A 19,795-nucleotide genomic window follows, 5' to 3' on the forward strand; every position below is an offset into this window, starting at 1 on the left:
TTTTATTTTTCCTATACGGTCTTCCCGACCACTTAACTTTCACTTAAAAAGCTAGCCGTTGTCCTGTATCTACTGACCCAAAAGAAAAAAAAAAATCCAAGTTGCCGAGTGCAATATTTGGTGAGATATTTTTGAATTCGAAAATAACTGAAAATGATAGAAAGAGAAGTGCGAATATTTTTCAGTGATTCTGTTTATCAAGAAAGTAGGCCTCATAGTGAGGCCTCGTTGTCACTGTTTTCAGCAAAATTTAACAGTAATATTCAAAAAGAGCAAGTGTGATGATATAAATGGCAGTAATTCATTCTTAGCATATTTCTTAATGAGATAGATAGAAAAACTAGCGTTTTCGAGAATTTTGTTGAGTTTATAGCAAAGATTTTTCTGTTTTTCAACTGGTTTTAACCGAATATTTATTGTACCTTTGACCAGGGCTGGAGAGATCTCCAAACATTTACATGTCCGGTCGAGCATGTAACTTAAAATGCTCGAATCAATATTGTGAATGCTTGAAAAATATTATCACTGGATTTATTACTTAAAAAAAATTACCATTAAATGCGTAGCTTTGCATACATACAAAGGGTCCTTTAGACGTTCATTCCTTAATCCTAGTTTGAAGATAAAAATTCAGAATTGACTTTGCATATGATCTGTTCTTTCTATTCTATTCTTTCCATTATATGTTTGGAATTGGCTGGCAGATGTCCCAATTAACGATAACAACTTTTTATTTGTTGCAGAGCATGTGTGGCTATGACTTCGCTTATTTGTTAAAATGTTTTGTTTGCATTTATTTTCTGTTTTTACCTTGAAGTTTGCAATAAAAAAATTTATTAATATTATTTGAACCATATAAAGGAGGTATTTGCATATTTGGAATGTAATAATTGTATGCTTCGATGCAATTATTTTATGGGCGATTTTAGAGGTTCTATACGGCCTCTATATGACCTTATATAAGCAGTACAATTCAAGATAGATTTTTTTAAATGAACTATGCAAAAATTATCATCTCGAAAGAAAATTGAGCATTTAATGGTTACAAACTGGAAAAATAAATCTATTAACAAACTGATCTTTTTTCAGAGGGAATTATAGTGTCGAAACGTGGGTCAAAATGGGTAAAATTACCTATTGGCACTAAAAGCCTGATCATTTTACGGTTTAGTTCAATGTTCTTCAACCCTTTTCTCATTGTAGATTGCTGAAATTAAGTGAACATTTTCGTGAACCGGCACAAATGGGAGAAATAATTTGCGTAGCTCTGGAAAAAAAATTATCAGGAAGAAAATTTCCTAACCTCTTCTGACTTAATATATTTCATATTTATACTTTGCTATCATAAATACGAGAAACAGCGTTAAGCTAAGACTTATGACCTAAAACAAAACTATCTATTTTGATTCTTAAAATAAAATTGCTGATGTTTTTAAACGATATACAGAATAGAAACAAACAACATGTGCAGTATAAAACTACATACTGTATATTTTTATTTTAAGGCTGCATACCGGTGTAAGTTTCGTGCACCAAAAATACCGGATACTTTGCTATTCAGCATTTATAGAAAGTAATCAAAAGTAGCAAACATTAAAACCATATTAAGCGGTATATTGCTGGTGTACGCACAGTCCAATTTTCTTTTAAATCAATTGTAGACTTATATATTGAAGAAAATGGAATTGCTGGTGACATTCGCTTAATGCGCATTTGTTCATTAAAATTTCCTATCTTTATGAATTTTCCGGATCTTTTGAAAAATTAATTTAAATTCATTTTTCTTCAGCTATCGAAAGAATAATAAATTCAATTATTTTTAAATTTTAGTAGATTGCCATCGGAAATTCAGAAATAATTATGTAGAGTATACAATTTAAAAATTATATTATTAGTAATATTACACTGCTGGCCACCCAAATTGCAACACCAAGAAAGACAAGAGATATCGCAACAATATTTATTTTGTAGATAACATGTTGACCAAGCATCAAATGATTAAATTTATAGACTTCTGTGAAGTGTGGTTCCTGCCAAAATCAGTAGCCAGAGTAGCCGCCATTGTTGGAGATCACCGCTGCCACACGCCTCGGCATTGATTCAAAGAGACTTTGGATGTGTTCTTGGGGTACAGCAGACCAAGCAGCTTCCACGCGTTGCCAAAGTTGATCTGGTGTGGCAGCTGGGGATGTAATCTGGGTCAATCGTTGAGCAACCATGGACCACATGTTTTCTATCGGCGAAAGATCCGGAGAGCGAGCTGGCCAGGGAAGCAATTCAATCTGGCGATTGACGAAGAACCTTTGGACAATGCGTGCCACGTGTGGTCGCGCATTATCCTGTTGAAATATGGCTGTGGACAAGCCCAGAAGGAAAGGAAGGACAACTGGCCCCAACACCTCGGAGATGTAGCGCTGGCTTTTTAAAGTACCGGCAATGCGTACTAGAGGAGTGTGAGAGTGATATCCAATACCGCCCATACCATAATACCCGGTGCAGGACCAGTGTGGCGGTGCATAACGCAGCTGTTCAGCATCCTCTCTCCACAGTGTCTCCAGACTCGAATCCGACCATCGTGGTGTTGCAGACAGAAGCGTGACTCGGCAGTAAAGACAATTTCATTCCATTGTGCCGTCCACATCCTTCTTTCATCGCACCATTGGCGGCGGAGACGTCTGTGGTTCTGCGTCAAGGGTGGACGAAGCAATGGACGTCTTGCGGACAGACCACTCTGCTGTAAACGGCGTCGAATGGTACGCGCAGACACTGGATGATGCGGTACAGACTGAATGTGCTGTGCTATGGTTCGTGATGTGGCTGAGCGATCCGTCACTGCCATACGCACAATACGCCTGTCATCACGTGAAGTGGTGCACTGAGGTGGATGCGATCGAACACGTCGGTCCGTCGTACCCTCCTGCATCCAACGATCACATATCCGCATTACAGTTGTTTGGTTTCGTCCAACACGACTACCGATTTCCCTGAAAGATAATCCACAATCTCGGTAGGCCACTATCCTTCCTCTGTCGAACTCGGATACTTGATCAAAAGATGATCGCTGTTTTCTACGAGGCATAATTGATCGTTTTTTTGAAAAAACCACGAGAAAAACACAATTGCCGTACTTCAAATCGTCGAAATCTCCAAGCCTTAAATAGCGCTTTGAAGTGGCGCCACAGACGCGCGTGATGTGCGTCTGCGCTGAAATTCTAATCATTTGCATATCTCACCTCCGCTAATGCATGTTGTAAATTTCATATTATTTGCATGCTTCCTTCAGGGTGTTGCATTTACGGTGGCCAGCAGTGTATATTATTATTATCTATCGATTAGTTACATGATAGCAATGGTGATTGTAATTTTATGCAAACATTCATATTTAACTGGATTAAAGTAATAATTTAAGTTATCATAAAATATTATAGCATTATAGATCTTTTTTATATTTGGCGTTCTTGGTATGTGTATACCAGCGGTTTTAACCTTTTTTGACTCGCGGAGCACTTTTTAGTAAAAAAAATTCTATGGCGGAGCCCCGTAGGCGAATTTTTTAATTATTCATCAAAGTTACTGATAATTTTTACTATTTAAAAATATTTATAGTTATTTTTTTTAATTTTCTTCGAGCTGCCGTTGACCCCCTGGGTAGTGCACAAGGAGCCCCAAGGGCTCCGCAGAGCACCGGTTGAGAACCGCTGGTGTGTACTGATAGGTAAGCGGTATAATTTACACCGGTATGCATAAAAACAAATGATGTATAATATAATCCTTCGTTTTTATGCTGAAAACCAGTTTAAAACCAACTGAAAAAATTTAGATAGTTTAATTTCTATTTATTTGATAGGTGGCAATACGCATACCCCCCCCCCCCCCGAGTGGCATGGTGGTAAGATGCTCGTCTACCATCGTGAAGGTTGTTGTCAGGGTGCCGGGCTCGAACCCAAGGGAGGATATAGATAAGATATTTTCCCTAACGAACTCAAGGCGATCACCGGTAGACAGCGCCTTCGCTTCCAACCCATCTCACTATGGCAGTAAATTGCAATATAGCGATATGGTGAAGTACGGGACCTATGTTTTTGTGATGGATATTTTATCCGATATTTTAGTGTGCTAGAGGAATGCTAAAAAATACATTTTTATAAATTTTAGAACCAATTGTGTAACTTTTATCTCTTTCGAACACTTACTATAATATACTGTATAATAAACACACATAATATATAATTCTTTTTAACGTTTTAATGAAAAATAAAAATTATTTTCCTCTTCTTCCATGAATACCATAAGGGTATACTATTTCGCTGGACGTGCGATTTTTCCCTTTTTCCAGAACAGCCCAGCTGCAGTATACGATTTCATTTCCATCCCATGACCGCACCGGGCTGCTGAATATTAGAACCGAGAAGATATATCAAAATACCGTGATTACATATTTGCATCATTACTGCCACAGAAAGCATTTCTGTGAAATTTCACGCGCTTGTTTAGGAACAAATTTTTTTTTTCCACATGCCCGATGCGGACATGTGGTCGGAAAAAAAATAAACGCCCAGTCAAAATTTTACATGCCTCAGGCATGCCGGAGATATATTCGTCCATCTCCGCCTTTGTCAGTCGCTCGTTATAACGAGATTCTCGTTATATCTATCTTAAAACCGTACTTTCCCATTCGTCTTAATGAATCCACTTGAACGGATTTAATTTTCCCGACCCCCCCTTACACACACACACATCCAAAAGCAACAAATATTCGAGAAGAGCGGTAAAGAAATAAAAAAATCCTGGAAAAAACCATGGAGTGAAATCTTTCCGGAACAAGATTAGGGTTAACACACACGTCTATCTTTTTACACTATAAGAGAGTTTAGGGGAAGGAGGGTGAAATATATAAAATGGCTGGCTTAATGGAAAAGGAAACTTGGGTTTCCTTCAACCCCGCACTTGGATCTAGTACATACCTCAAGAACAGATAAAATCCGTAAAAGGAGATGAAGGGAGCCCCAGAGAAAGCACGAGATTAAGATGGTGCCCAGGGAGGCGTAGGAGGGGAAGGGGGGGGGGGTAGAGAAAATGATTTGCTGCGTCTTCGTCACCATGGTAACTCAACTCCCCCCCGAGATCGATGGCGGGAGGGGCCCCATGCCTGTCACATCTCATTTGCATACAGCTAAGCAGGGTGGAAAGGAAAAGCCTTAAATGAAAATGGGAGGGCTCTGGCACACAAAGTATGCGGCACACCGCCATCACACTGCATTCATCTCTATCCTTTCTTCCAAGTCTACATTTTAGATTCTTTTTTTAGAGTTCTTGATATGTGTATACTCTGATAGGAATTTCTTTTTTGGTAGTGTTATTGAATTTTTTTTCCTGTTTCTTTCTCCTTAGAATTTATTGGATTTTTAAGAGACATCATGTCTGTTCGTCTTGTCAATCGTATTTTTAAGAGAAAAGAGTGTGTGGGGGAAAAAGAAATCATCATTTCAACTCTTGAACGGGGAGGGAAAAATGGGGGAAAAAAAAGTGTTTATAGGAAATGAAGTAAAAAAAATGTCTTCCTTTTCTTCAAACATTTCATTTCAAATTTTCTCTTACGTGTATTGCACGCTTACGTCTTGAAGAAAATGGAATTGCTGGTGACATTCGCTTATAATGTGCATTCGTTCGTTAAAGTTTCCTGTCTTAATGAATATTCTACGGAAAATTTTTAAATTTATTTTTGTTGAGTCATCGAAAGAATCAGTGTTACCAATTGTTTTAAAATTTTAGTAGATGGTTAATTAAAATCCAGAAATGATGTGTAGAGGATACTATTTAAGAGGGAGGGGGTTCTCACATTTCAGCATGGTGAAAAACTATGCTGTAATAGAAGTATCATTAAAAATACTACTTAAAAATTGATTTATTTTTCAAGCTTTTTACACATATTTTTGATTGTGCATGCCATCCCATGTCAGTATAAAGTTTTATATATCTCTACGGCTGGTATTACACTGTAAAAGTTTTGTAAAAGTGCTTTTATAAAACTTGAAAAATACAACCAATAAACTGATCGGTTGGATAAGTTTGAATGTAACCCATCAGCTTATTCGTTGTATTTTTCAAGTTTTATACAAGCACTTTTATAAAACTTGTATAGTGTAATACCAGCCTAATACCCAATATTTTGCAAATTTTCATAAAAAAAAGCATTAAAAACAGCTTGCACGCATGATAAAATAGCATGACATCAATGTGATAGAATAAAAAATGATTCAAAATATAAAGGATACATATAAACATATATCTCATATTTATATAATAATATATAAATATAAATACATACATAAATATAAATATAAATATATATCTTATATTTGTATAATAATATATAAATATATATATATATATATATATATAAATATAAACTGTTCAGTTCATGAAATGAAGCAAAACATTGAGATTTCGTTGATTCAATCTTATTTACAACTAAATTTTGAATTTTTTAAAATTCCAAAATTTAAAATTTGAAATTTGATTTTCAATAAGATTGAGTCAATGAAAAATTTCAATGTTTTTCTTCATTTCGCGAACTGAACTGAACAGTTACTTCTATATTTTATCACGCGTGCTGTTTTTAATGAACTTTTTTGTGTGTGTAAATTTGCAAAATATATTGAGTATTAGAGATATGTAAAGCTTTATAACTGACATGGAATAGCACATATACAATCAAAAATATATTTAAAAAAATTTGAAATAAATCAATGATTAAATTGATGTTTTTCTACTAGAGCATAGTTCAAATGAGACGTAGAGTATGCAATTTAAATAATATTGTTTACTACATAGATTAGTTACATGATAGCCAGTGATTATCATAATTTTAGGCGAAAATTCTTGTTTCACTGGATTAAAAGTAATAATTAGTTACACCCTTTCTTCCATCGCTACATTTCATCATACTTTTGTATTAGTGTTGGGCCTTTTGTGATATTCACGTCATAATGCAACTGATTGCATTTACGAAGTTAATGCAATCATTTTTGTCAAATTACATTAGATGAAGAAAAACATTTTTAATCGTCAAACTTAATAAAAAAGAATTAGTTATCAAATTTAATGAAGGAAAGGTTTAGTTATCAAATGCAACGAAGAAAAGACTGAAATACCAAATTCAATGAAGAAAGGTCAAAATATCAAATTTAATGAAAAAAAGATTGATTATCGAACTTAATTACGAAAAGTTTTGAATATGAAATTTAATGGAGAAAAATTTGAACTATCAAAATCTAACCGGGTTTTAATCTAAGCTGGATAATCGGCGATTTTTCTAGTGTATCGAACCCGGGTCCGATTCCCGGAGGAGACACAAATCACTTTTCTTTCCAAATACTAGTTTCGACATAACATCCAGAAAATTCAATTTCTCAGTATAACACTATGATTCACAAAAAAAAAACCACAACATTTTCAAATAGTGCCTAATAAATTTGCGTCTTCTAACCTACTGATAAAGAAAAAAAACAATTTCCATTGACGTCCAGCTGATCTGAATATTAAAATGGCTTTAACGAAGCTTTACTTAAATATTTAGTCTGTGAAAAAACCAATAAAATTAACAATCACGGTGTATTCACGCGTTACTATATAACAACTGTTCGCTAAAAGGCAATAATTATGGATGATAGTGGAATATAATCGAATTATTGCATCTTTTTAAATGTTCAGCTCTTCAATTTTCAGCCACAAAATTTTCTGTTCGCCCATTCTTTCCATCTCTCTCTCACTCTTTCTCTAATAACAACAACAACATGTATTAGAAAACATCTAATAAACGTTAATAAATTTCCTACGTATGGGCAACAGCCGCAAAAGTCGACGTTGGTATCCATAAAGAGAACAGAAGAGAGAGAGAGAGAGACAGAGAGTATCCATCATTCCTTACATACTCGTACATTGAGAAAGAGAGAGAGAGAGAGAGAGCGCAAACAACAGGAACGATTTAAATATTAACGGGTTGCTTTAACGTTAAATCACTCGAGACGTCGTTGTCTGGTGATGGCGATGGAGGTTCGGCGAAGATGTCGAGGAAAATAGTGAGCGAACACTACACTAATTGCTCTTAAAAGCGTGTGAGTATGACCATGACTAATTGATGTCCAAACACGATAATGCACACCCATCATTTTCAAGGGATTCACACACACACACTCTCTCTCTCTCTCTTCACCATGGGACAAACATTAAAAGGTTCCCGAAGAATCTGTAATGGAAGGGGTGTGCACGGTATGTATACCGAATAACACACGGGAAATATCTCGTTGAAAAGTTGTCCACGTATTTGTGATTGGTGAATCTTCTCAGAATGTCGATACAGCAGCGTGAAATATATGCGTGTGCGTTATATGTAAAGTTTCACATGTCCCAAATATATTAACGGGGGATGAAATAGTGGATGGTTCTCGGGCTGTGGTAAAACTGTCATGGTCTGTGATGAGCTCAATATGATTATACTAGTTTGCTAGAGAGAGAGAGAGAGACATATAGATATATAGAGCAAAGGCAGGGCAAGCAATCCCAAAATCCCAAATTGCGTTAGTGGGAACATTACTTCCCGTCCATTTGCATGACGCTTAGGGAAGTTCATTATTTATCTACGGGAGGAGTGTGTGAGAGATTCTCTCTCTTCCACGGCATTGGCTTTTGTGGCTGTTCCCGCAAAATACCATCGATTTTGAGGAAGATTCCGTGACTTTGTGGGAAGGGATTCATGGTTTCTCTCCCCCCCCCCCTCCCATCCTCACCAATCATGTTCGTCTCTTGTCAGTGCGAATTTAAGGCTGTCGGTGCTCTCCTTCGACTTGGAATATTTAGATGATCGGGGGGACGGAATGCCATGAAAGAGTTACATTTGCGATTCTAATTCTTGATGTATGTCGAATGTATTTGGATGGGATGGTTTTGAATTGGGGGATATAAAGAGGTGATTTAAAAAGATTTACAGTGAAAGTCTGCTATGACGAGTATGCATGACTAATAACAAGAATCTCTCGCTATTACGAGTAAATAGCAATTGGATGTCAAGGAGCTAATGATAAAGACACTAGAAAATACAGTGAAACTTTGGTATAACGATATTCTGCGGACCAAGAAAAAAATATCGTTGTAGGGAGATTATCGTCGTATCGATTGAGGAACTCACAAGTGGAGTTCCCAAAGGAAGTCTCCTTGGCCCCATACTTTTTTCACTTTTTATCGATAAACTCTATCATGGTATCGATGGGATTGGTAGAAAATTCGTAGATGACGTGAAGCTGATGGGAGTAATCGGGAATCAAAGCGATAGGGAATTGCTCCAGACCAACTTAAACAGGATTGCAGCATGGGCAAATGAATGCAGCATGACATTTAGCGTTGACAAGTGCATATTCGCTCATTTTGGTTCGAACAACCCACAGTTCTCTTACGAGTTCAATGGTGTCACTACCCCGGATGCAACTAGGGTCATCGATTTGGGAATTCTCATTGACGAGCGGCTTAGGTTTTCTGAATATTGTTCAGCGGTGGCCAAAAAAGCGAATAGAATGCTTGGTTTCATTTTCAAAAAGGTCTCATTCTCCCACTTTTTCGGGACTTAGTTCGTCCTGGATTGGAGTATGCCGCCAGGATTTGGAGACCATACTTGCAGAGCGTCATTGACTTGATCGAGGAGGTGAAAAGAAGAGCCACGCGTGCTCTTGATGGCACACGGGACTTAAGCTATGAAGAAAGACTTGATTTTTTGAATAAGTTTTATGTTTTCTTTGAAAGAGCGCCGATGTCTGGGAATGATATGATCAAAGTGTTCAAAATTTTCAATGGGATGGACCATGAATTATTATTATAACGTCAATCGACTGCTTTTATAAGATGACACCAGTATCGATTGGTAAGGGACAACGCGAGGTTATGGTGTCGCAGGGAATTTTTCTCTAATAGGGTTGTTAATAAATGGAATAGCTTACCCCCGGAGGTAGTAAATTGTAACACAATTGACACGTTTAAAAAGAAATACGATAAACATGTTGGGGTAAATCGAGAAGCTATCTATACTTGTAATAAGACAGCCATAAGTATTCTTTATGGGCATTGTAGAGTATTTTATCATGTACATATATATTGTTTGTAATTTTTGTGATTGTAGAGATATAGATGGCTTTTTTCTCAGCCAGAGATATCAAGGAAACAGTTATTTTCCGGATATTATGCTGCGGTGAGCTCGGAAAGAAAAGTCATCACGTCTCCGCCGGGACTCGAACCCAGGCCCTCTTGCATACCGGGCAAGCATGCTACCATCTGAAGTTAAGAGAGGCTACTAATGCCTCTACTTCAGCGCCTCACGACACAGTGCGTGAAATTAGGAAGGCAGATTCATGTGTCTCCAGTGGTGTAGATGGTAGCATGCTTGCCCGGTATGCAAGAGGACCTGGGTTCGAGTCCCGGCAGAGACGTGATGACTTTTCTTTCCGAGCTCACCTCAGCATAATATCCGGAAAATGACTGTTTCTTTTGTGATTGTATTTTAATTGGGTTGCTGTATTTTAGAAATATATGACATCCATATTTGTTATGGGCATCTTTTTCTCAGCCATCTCGTTGGGCATTTTGCCTGTTGCGGTCTTGTTTCGAGAAGAAACATTGTCATCACGTGCCACCAAATTCACGCTTTTGCTGGCATTTTCTAAATCTACTTTGTTAGTACCATCAGAAAACGCGCTTTTATCTATTTATTCACCGCAAAAGATTCCAATTGGTTAGTTTATTAATAAAATTCACTTGGATGCATTGCCCCTTTAAAGAGGTTTACTTTAATGCACTTTCCTGCCTTACACCGAAAGCAGCAATACCGATTACTTCCTTTAGCTTTCGGTGATCCTCTAGTGCAAAATATCGAAGTTGTTAGACCCCTTCAGATGAACGAAAACAAGTGACGAAGTAAAAATTAAATTCAACATGATTTTAGGAAAAATATAAAAAAAATATCATTTTATATATAGCGGTCTCCAAAAATATCGTTATAGAAGGATTTATCGCAGTAAAGGATATCGTTGCATCGAGAGGAGTTTAACATTAGACCAGTGGTTCGTAATTGAAGGTGTGCGGGAGAGAATTTTTGGGGGTGTGAGATGGAAAACAAGTTACATGCTAACTGAGAGATTATTTAAAAAAATCGAAATGATTTTTCAATTCTTATAAATGTATGAATCGACACCATTCCACACCACAATATTCCGACACCACATCTCTTGGCTTTCGCTTGCAGTAAACATATCACGCGAAATATGCGTTGTAAAAGCTTCTTTTTCAATTAGCGATCGAACTTGTTTCTTTCACTTCGTTTACATTAGTATCTCCTGTTATTAAAATGTTGTGCTTAGATGTGAACATGACTCCGGAAAAACATCAAAAAACTTGGTCAAGTGTCAAAGAAACATCACATTTAGGGGCCGTTCAAGTATTACGTCCGCGAAGTTTTACCCATTTTTGGCCTCCCTTGTCAGCAAAACTCTGACCCAATCCCCCGTCAACAAAATTTCGTCCGCTCTACCCCCTTACCTCCTAACGCATATTGGTGGGATCAGAGACGTGTACGGGGAGGACATGGGAGGGCTTTCCCTCCCGCCCCCCCAGACAATAAAAAACTTATTTTTTAACGCAAAAAAATATTTTTCAAAAAAAAAATTAAAATTTCAAAAGAAAATACTTTTATACGTCATTAAAATCAATAATTAATCAATTTCTGTTAATTTCAATGCTATTTGAAGGCTAAGAAATCAAAATTTATTTTTAAGAAATTCATTGTGACCCACCCTCTAAGCCAGAGGTCTTCAACTTTTTTCTAGTCGCGAGCACTCCCCCTGTATCCATCATTAAAAGAAGAGCACCCTTTTCGGTAAATTTAACATACGAATGCATGAAATCAAGATGATTTCAATCCTAAAACAAAATTTGTACAAGGAATTTAATAGAAAACTATTGATAATATAATTATAATAATAACTATTATAATATTAATATAAATTTAATTTAATTGTCAATTGATCAAAATTGAACACTGGCATCAGCACTCCGGTTGCTTTAAAGAACACCGTGGTGCTCGTGAGCAACAGGTTGAAGATGCCTGCTGTAAGCCATGTATAGTAAATCCTTGGCCCACGGACCAAATATGGCCTGTCTCTTCAAACCTAATATTGCAAAAATATGAACTAAACGGCACATTTACAGTACAATACAAATACAGATCCACAACAGGCAAAATGCCCAACGAGGTGGCTGAGAAAAAGATACCCATAAAAATATGGATGTCATATATTTCAAAAAAACAGCAACCCAATTAAAAATGCAATTAACACAAATTGTAAACAATATATACACATGATAAAATATTATACAATGCCCATAAAGAATACTTATGGTTGTCTTATTCTAAGAATGGATGGAGCTTCTGGATTTACCCCAACATGTTTACCGTATTTCTTTTTAAACGTGTCTATTGTGTTACAATTTACTACCTCCGGGGGTAAGCTATTCCATTTATTAACAACCCTATTAGAGAAAAATTCCCTGCGACAGACACAATAATCTTGCATTGTCCCTCACCAATCGATACTGGTGTCCCCTTGTAAAAGCAGTCAATTGGCGGTGTACTAAAAGTTCATGGTCCATCCTATCCATCCCATTGAAAATTTTGAACACTTCGATCATATCTCCTCGACACCTGCGTTCATCCAATGTAAACATATTCAAAAAATGAAGTCTTTCTTCATAACTCAAGCCCTGTGTGCCAATAAGGACACGCGTAGCTCTTCTCTGCACCCCTCCAACGAAGTCTATGTCCCTCTGTAGGTATGGTCTCCAAAACCTTACAGCATACTCCAGTCCCGGACGAACTAAGCCTCGAAAAAGTGGAAGAATGACTTTAGGAGAACGCGAAGAGACCTTTTTGAAAATGAGACCAAGCATTCTATTCGCTTTTTTGACAACCGCTGAACAATGTTCAGAAAACTTAAGTCGCTCGTCAATGAGAATTCCCAAATCGGTGACCCTAGTTGCATCCGAGATAGTGACACCATTCAACTCGTAAGAGAACCGTGGGTTGTTCGAACCATAATGAGCGATCATGCACTTATCAACGCTAAACGTCACGCTCCATTCATGCTGCAATCATGTTTAAGTTGAAACCCGTTGTTTAAGTCACCCGTGACACAATTCTAGAGCATTTAAACGGTCCTTGGCACATTCACAGATCACTCTCGACACAGTTCCAGAACACTTAAGTAATCCGTGGCACATTTAGAGATCCCTTGAGTGACGTGTCACAGTTTTAGAGTACTTAAATTCACCTCCCCACCACCAGTGCAGTTCTACATCACTGAAGTAATAGGCGGGACATTCCCACTTTACTTAAGTGATCCGCCGCATAATTACGGATCACTTGAGTGATGAGTGACACAGTTCCAGTGTACTTAAGCGGCCCGCGACACACTTCAAGATCACTTGGATCCGCGAAACATTTACAGATTACTAAAGTGGCTCGGTAAGGGGCTTATCAAGAAGGAGAATGTTAGTTCTTCAAGTGCCCGCAAACCAGGGAAAGTTTTTCTCGTTTTTGGCACACCGAGTAAGATACCATTACGAATACAGTATAACGAATCCCAAGTGACCGGAGGAAGAACTTCGTTATAACGAAATTTAGTTATAAAGGAATTTCAGGTTTTTTGCATTGTTCCTACGTAAACTTATCTAAGGAATTAGAAAAGTGTTCGTTAAAATAAGATTTTCGCTATAACGGTATTCGTTAAAATGGGGTTCGACTGTAATTCATATTTTCATAAAGGGTGTTTGATGACGTAAGCATCATCCACCCCCCCCCCCCCTGTCATCAAAAGTCACCAAATCGCCCCCCGATTCCGGCGTAATACTTGAATGACCCCCTCCCATAGTTGTTGCGGCTGGAATCAGTATATACGGGGTGATTATAAAAAAAACTATCCGGACATATGGGCCCCTAACTATCATACCATTCACAGAAACTGAATGAAACAGAAACTGAATGAAATTTTAGCATAAGGTATTTTGAGGTATGCGCTCAAGAATGATATGGAAAACAACAGTGTCACTCTAACAGTTACGGTTACAGTGAGAAAATTTCGAAAATATCAAATGGCAACACCAAGTTTTTTGTATTGGAATGTGATCTCCATACTGAGAAACACTAAATAGCGTTGGAATGGCACCCGGCGCTAGGCAAGGAAAAAGTAAAAAGGACTTTGCCGTGCACCAGAGCATTAATGTTCGTTTCATTCGTCACACCGTTTCTTCGGCTGAGATCCCAGCCTGATTAGTCCTCCACAAGGTCACGTGGAAAATTTGTGAAACACAATAAAATGCTTTATTTTATGCTGCTTCTCTGTCCTTATTCGTTGTCCTCACTTTTAGCCTATCTACCGCCGGTGATTTTCATGCTACAGTTGCCGTTCGAACGCTATTTAGGGTTTTTCACAACGGAGATCACATTCCAATACAAAAAACTTGGTGTTGCCATTTGATATTTTCGAAATTTTCTCACTGTAACCGTAACTGTTAGAGTGACACTGTTGTTTTCCATATCATTCTTGAGCGCATACCTCAAAATACCTTATGCCAAAATTTCATTCAGTTTCTGTGAATGGTATGATAGTTAGGGGCCCATATGTCGGGATAGTTTTTTTATAATCACCCTGTATATAAGTGAACTATATTTTCAATGAATCTTTCTTTTTCCCCCAATTCTCAAAAAACATTTAAAGACAGTAACTTTTTTTCTTTTTAGTTTCGTTTTTGAATAAATTTTCGAAAGAAAAACATTAAATAAAATGAAGGCAAAATTAAATATTGACCGCGGCCGAAAAAGGGCATTAAATAATGAGTAAAAGAAATCATAGAAATTAGTTAATGGATAATTAGTGTAATCAATTACAGAAAAAAAACCCTACATTTTTCTAACAGATAAAAAAGGTTGCGGGAGGGTAAGTCACATGACACTGAGGGTGCGGAGAGCGAAAAAAGGTTAAGAACCACACTCAATATTAGACTATCTCATTCTATTTGTACCCATGTATTTTTAAAAATTTTTTGGATGTTAATGCCCGCCCCAAATATATAAAATCGGGCTCACAAGGGGCCTCCAAATATGTTTGGGTCCTTCGCCCGAGTGGTGTGGTGGTATGATGCTTGTCTACCACCGTGAAGGTTGCCGTCGTGGTCCCAGGTTCAATCCCGACGAGAATATAGGTAAGATATTTTCCTAACGAGCTTGAGGCGACCACCGATGGGGATGGTGCCTTCATTTCCAAACCAACTCACTAATGACAGTAAATTGCAATATGGCTAGAGTTGGTGAAGTAGCCAGCGAAACTAATAACTTTAGCATTTACTTAACTCTCCCAATAAGGGTATTTATTGGTGACCGGCTATAATACCCGGCGCTGCCCGGGTTTTCTTCAGTGAGGCTTTTTAGATCGCGTGATATCTCCCTCTTTCTTTAAGGAACATACAAACCGTATCCAAGTTAACCAATATGGCGACTCCCTGCGCGACTCATTAAACGAACAAATCTAGATTTAAAAATCAGATTTATAAACGTAGAACTGAATATATATTTTTTTCCTTTTTTAAGGGGCGCTAAGTATTTCGATTCCCCCAAGTTATCCTCCTGCCTGTTTCTGCTCCCAAAAATGTTTAGTTAAAGCTGTGGAATTTCTTCGATATACTTTACGGGCCCATAATTAATTTTAAAACAACCTAAACTATATGAATTTATGCAGTTGAATATTAAAAGACAATACGGAGACATTAATTTTCATGCTTGAGAAGATTATGAATAAAAAGTTTAAATCAATGTTATTGCATGGATATCCAGCTCCAAAGTAGGTCCGGGGCTAATTACTTCATATTTAATTTGCTTGGCTTCATATCTCTAAGCGAACTCAATAATTCAAAAATCGAAAATTCTATACAATTTTTAAAATTATTGATGTGGCGGAAAATGCTACTAAATTTCCGCATTTCTACAGTAAAATCGGCAATTTTAACATTGATTTCACGAGGATCACCCTTTTCCTGACCCTCAAAGCGATGCTGATGATGATTATGATGTCTGCTCAAAAAGTCTCATTGCTGGGAGTATTGAAAATGTGGCAAACCATTAGAAAGGCATAAATTATTATACATACACACTGGCAGCATGAAAGAAGTGCAAACCATTCTAAAGGCATACACACGTCTGAAACGCATTGCTAGGGAACCACGGTAACCAAAGTAAACGTTCCGAAAGTGATTGTTGAGGCCCAAAAGGCACGCACGCACACACACACACAGAAAAATTTTATTTATTTATTCAATTTTATATATATAGATTTGTTATTTTTCTTAATCAAAAATTTTATGTATATAGATTACCTATCTTGACACTTCTTTTTTCATATTGTTGCAAAAAAAATTTAACCAATTTGTTTCTGTCAGTGAGGGAGCGAGGCCCTGAGAGGCCGCACGTGTCGCACACCCCTCAATACGGCTCTAGGTTCTATCAATAGCCAATAAATAAAAGAATTCGGATTTCGCACATTATCCTCACTATTCAGCTTTGACATCAGACAATCGAAACATTACAAACCAAATCATATCGGAAAAAAAAACCCCCAAAAAAACATGATATAATTCCCACCCATAAATACCGAAATAATAATAATTATAATAATCCTTAATCACAATAACCCAATTAAAAAATATTTCCAAATTAAAATCATAACAGATTTGATAACACAAATTTAATTAAAGTTAATTAACACCCGGTGTCGGTTATAACAACAAGAAAGCAACGATTTTTCGCAAGGGCAAAAAAAAAAAAATTTATAATGAATAAAGTTCCTAATTTGCATAATCAAAATATTTCATCTCTTAAAACGAAAAAAAAAAAAAAAAAAGATATCAATGACGGAAAAGTTAATTGCGATAAATTTTAATTTTCAATTTCATTTCCACTTCCGAAAGAGAAGAGAAAAAAATTATTCAATAACCCAAACGATTCAATTTTTCGTTAACAAATTCGATTTATTCAAAGGAATTTTTCGTCTTAATTCGATAAAGTAGATTAAAAATATTTTTATTTCTCCTACAAAAGACGAAACCGATGTTTGTTGAAGTTAATTTAAATCAATGACGGGTCCTCGCGCATCGATTTCTTCACTGTTTTTAGACGGAAAAAAATAAAGTTTAAGACTTTAATTATGAAGTTTCCGTGGAAATTGAAAACTTTTTTCCTTCTTCTTCGCGTCGTTAAAGATACGATATTATTCACAGAAACGTACAATATGAAAATTTCGGGATCGGAATGAAAAAAAATCCTCCCGAAAACACACCTAGCACTATTCTATTATTAAATGCCGATCTATCGTCCATGATTATTAATGAGTATTCAGTTTGAAAGATCGTATAGCCTGTGGCCGGAAGCCAACGGGAGGGGATTTTATTAATTAAATGAAATATTAGTTTCCCAAATTAAGAGAATAATTAAGATTCTTATTTTTGGACTGTTAAAAATAATCATAATATTATCTATAAAAATTACCGTAATCCGTAATTTGAATAAAGATTATGAATTTCTGTCGGCTCCGTCGATAAAAACGGGATATTTGTTAACGAATTTATTGTATGAAATAAAGCTGAAAATATGGTAAAATGCACGGGCTAACCATGTTTCATCAGGAAAAATATAGGCGAAAGATCAATCTGGAATATGGACATCGGGGATTCTCATCAACAAAGTTTCCATACGGGTAGGAAAAAAGCTAAATTTGGATACAGTGAAACCTCTATGTAACGATACTCTGCTGAGCAAGAAAGCCGCTGTGGTGGTCGAGTGGTCATAGTGAAGGACTCGCATCGCGAGGATGCGGGTTCGAGTGGTGGTCGGCTGAAGTTGGTTTTCTGTGGTTCCCAACTTCAAGGCGCGAATGCGAGCCGATCTCCCCGTTAAAAAGTCGCGCCACAGAGAGCAACAGGCATGCAACGTTACAAATATTCAATCCAAGATATACAGAAGACTGGATGTTGTGAAGATATTTAGTATTTGAGATGTTAATTTTTTAAGGAAGGAAAAAACTCATCTCGGCCTCTACCGGGAGTCGAACCCGGGTCCCTCGATTGCCGGACGAGTGCTCTGACCACTAAGCTACAGAGGCGATAGACATTTTCCTTCGCTAGAGCGTATATATATATCCAGTCTTCTGTATATCTTGTATTAACAAGTGGAGAGCGACATTCATGTCATAAATATTCAATCATTACACTTCACTCACAATTTGAAGTGTAGACGGCAGCACTGAAAAATATCAGACACAACACTAGCTACACACTCAGACTGTTAGGTGCACTCACTTTGTCCCAGACTCTGCCACGAAGCTGGGCTGGAAGAGATCTCGGCAACGGGATAAGTCCGGTTGCAGAGACCCAGGCGTTCATTCATTGCTGACCAAGAAAAAATATTGTTGTAATCTTTTTCACAGCCACCTCGTTGGCGTTTTGCCTGTTGTGGCCTTGTATTTGTATTGGTGGTTATCGTTATATCGAGAGGTAGCGTTATCATTAGTCGCCACCAAGTTTATGCTGTTGTTGGCGTCTCTTCCGAATTGGCGTTGTTAGTACAGCCATAAAATGCATTTGTTAGCATTTATTCGCAACAAAAAGCTGAAATCGATTAATTGATCAATAAAATTCAATTATTTGTTCCCCCTCACTATAAAGTAGTGTTCAACTCTCATAACTTTTGTGTACTGCGAAAGTAGTAAATTAAAATAATTAAAAGTTGTAAGAGTTAAACGTAAAACTTTTTTATAAAAATTTCAATAAATCAGTAAATTAAAATGTATTTTCGTGTAAATGAAAGTTTAACATCATAATGTATCGTTGATCATCACAAACATGGGAGATGGATATTTTTATAGCAAATATGAAATTATATAAATTTATAAAAAAATTTTTTTATGTATAAGCAGAGTTTTTGTCAACCACCAATTTATTTTATATCGTGTAATAATGAAAATACCTATTAATGATAGTAAATATATAATGCTTATGAGAGAAAGAATGTCCATAACTGATGAAGATGGCTCCTAAAATGAGGCTCATGAGATGTATGGTCACCTTTAAGACACGTGTGATTCTAATGATTTTGAATGGCTTTCTTGTGGTCCTGGGATATTCTAAGGCAGCCAAGGGTGAAAATCAAGTATAAAAGGTCAAGATAGGCGGTTAATGAGTTCACAGAGAGCTGTTAAGAAAAACACGGGTGAAAAAATGATTTTAAGTGAGAAATAGTACGGAAAGCTCTGTAACTAATTTCGGAATCCAGTAGAATTTTCGACAGTCATATGCATGGTCTCACCTGGACATGGCTCGGAGCCCTACGGAAAATAGCCTACGCGATGAGGATCTGTACTGTGCTTTCTTCCAGCTAATTAACGGAGCCCCATAACAACTCTTTGCCCGGGGACGTAATGATGCTGGCACGGCCCAGTATAGAACCCCTAAAAAGACAACTGGGCTCATTTAACCTTCTAGGCTAGGGGGGGTCTAGACATCCGCTTAATAAAATTTTCGTTCACTGTATATTTACTCGAAAAACCAGACCTCCTAGTTTGAGAGGGGGAGGGGGTGCTAAGACGACAAGAAAATATTTATTGGGGCCCCCCTGTTCCGTACATGGCTCTGAAATCAAAGATATATATTCATG

General features: G+C 37.0%; 1 protein-coding gene and 1 non-coding gene across 2 annotated transcripts in view; one reads left to right on the forward strand and one right to left on the reverse strand.

Annotated features, from left to right (window-relative positions):
- Positions 1-19,795, forward strand: part of LOC149088788 (paired mesoderm homeobox protein 2B-like) — a 73,702-nt gene that overhangs the window by 37,499 nt on the left and 16,408 nt on the right. The gene's annotated exons all lie outside the window — the stretch shown is intronic.
- TRNAA-GGC (transfer RNA alanine (anticodon GGC)) lies at positions 18,174-18,245 on the reverse strand. The gene has a single exon. It is a non-coding gene; the product is annotated as a tRNA-Ala (tRNA).

The sequence above is a fragment of the Pholcus phalangioides genome, unplaced genomic scaffold, assembly GCF_987345545.1.
Source record: "Pholcus phalangioides strain wild (caught in Gottingen) unplaced genomic scaffold, Ppha-v1.0 ptg000003l_1, whole genome shotgun sequence".
NCBI lineage: Eukaryota > Metazoa > Arthropoda > Arachnida > Araneae > Pholcidae > Pholcus > Pholcus phalangioides.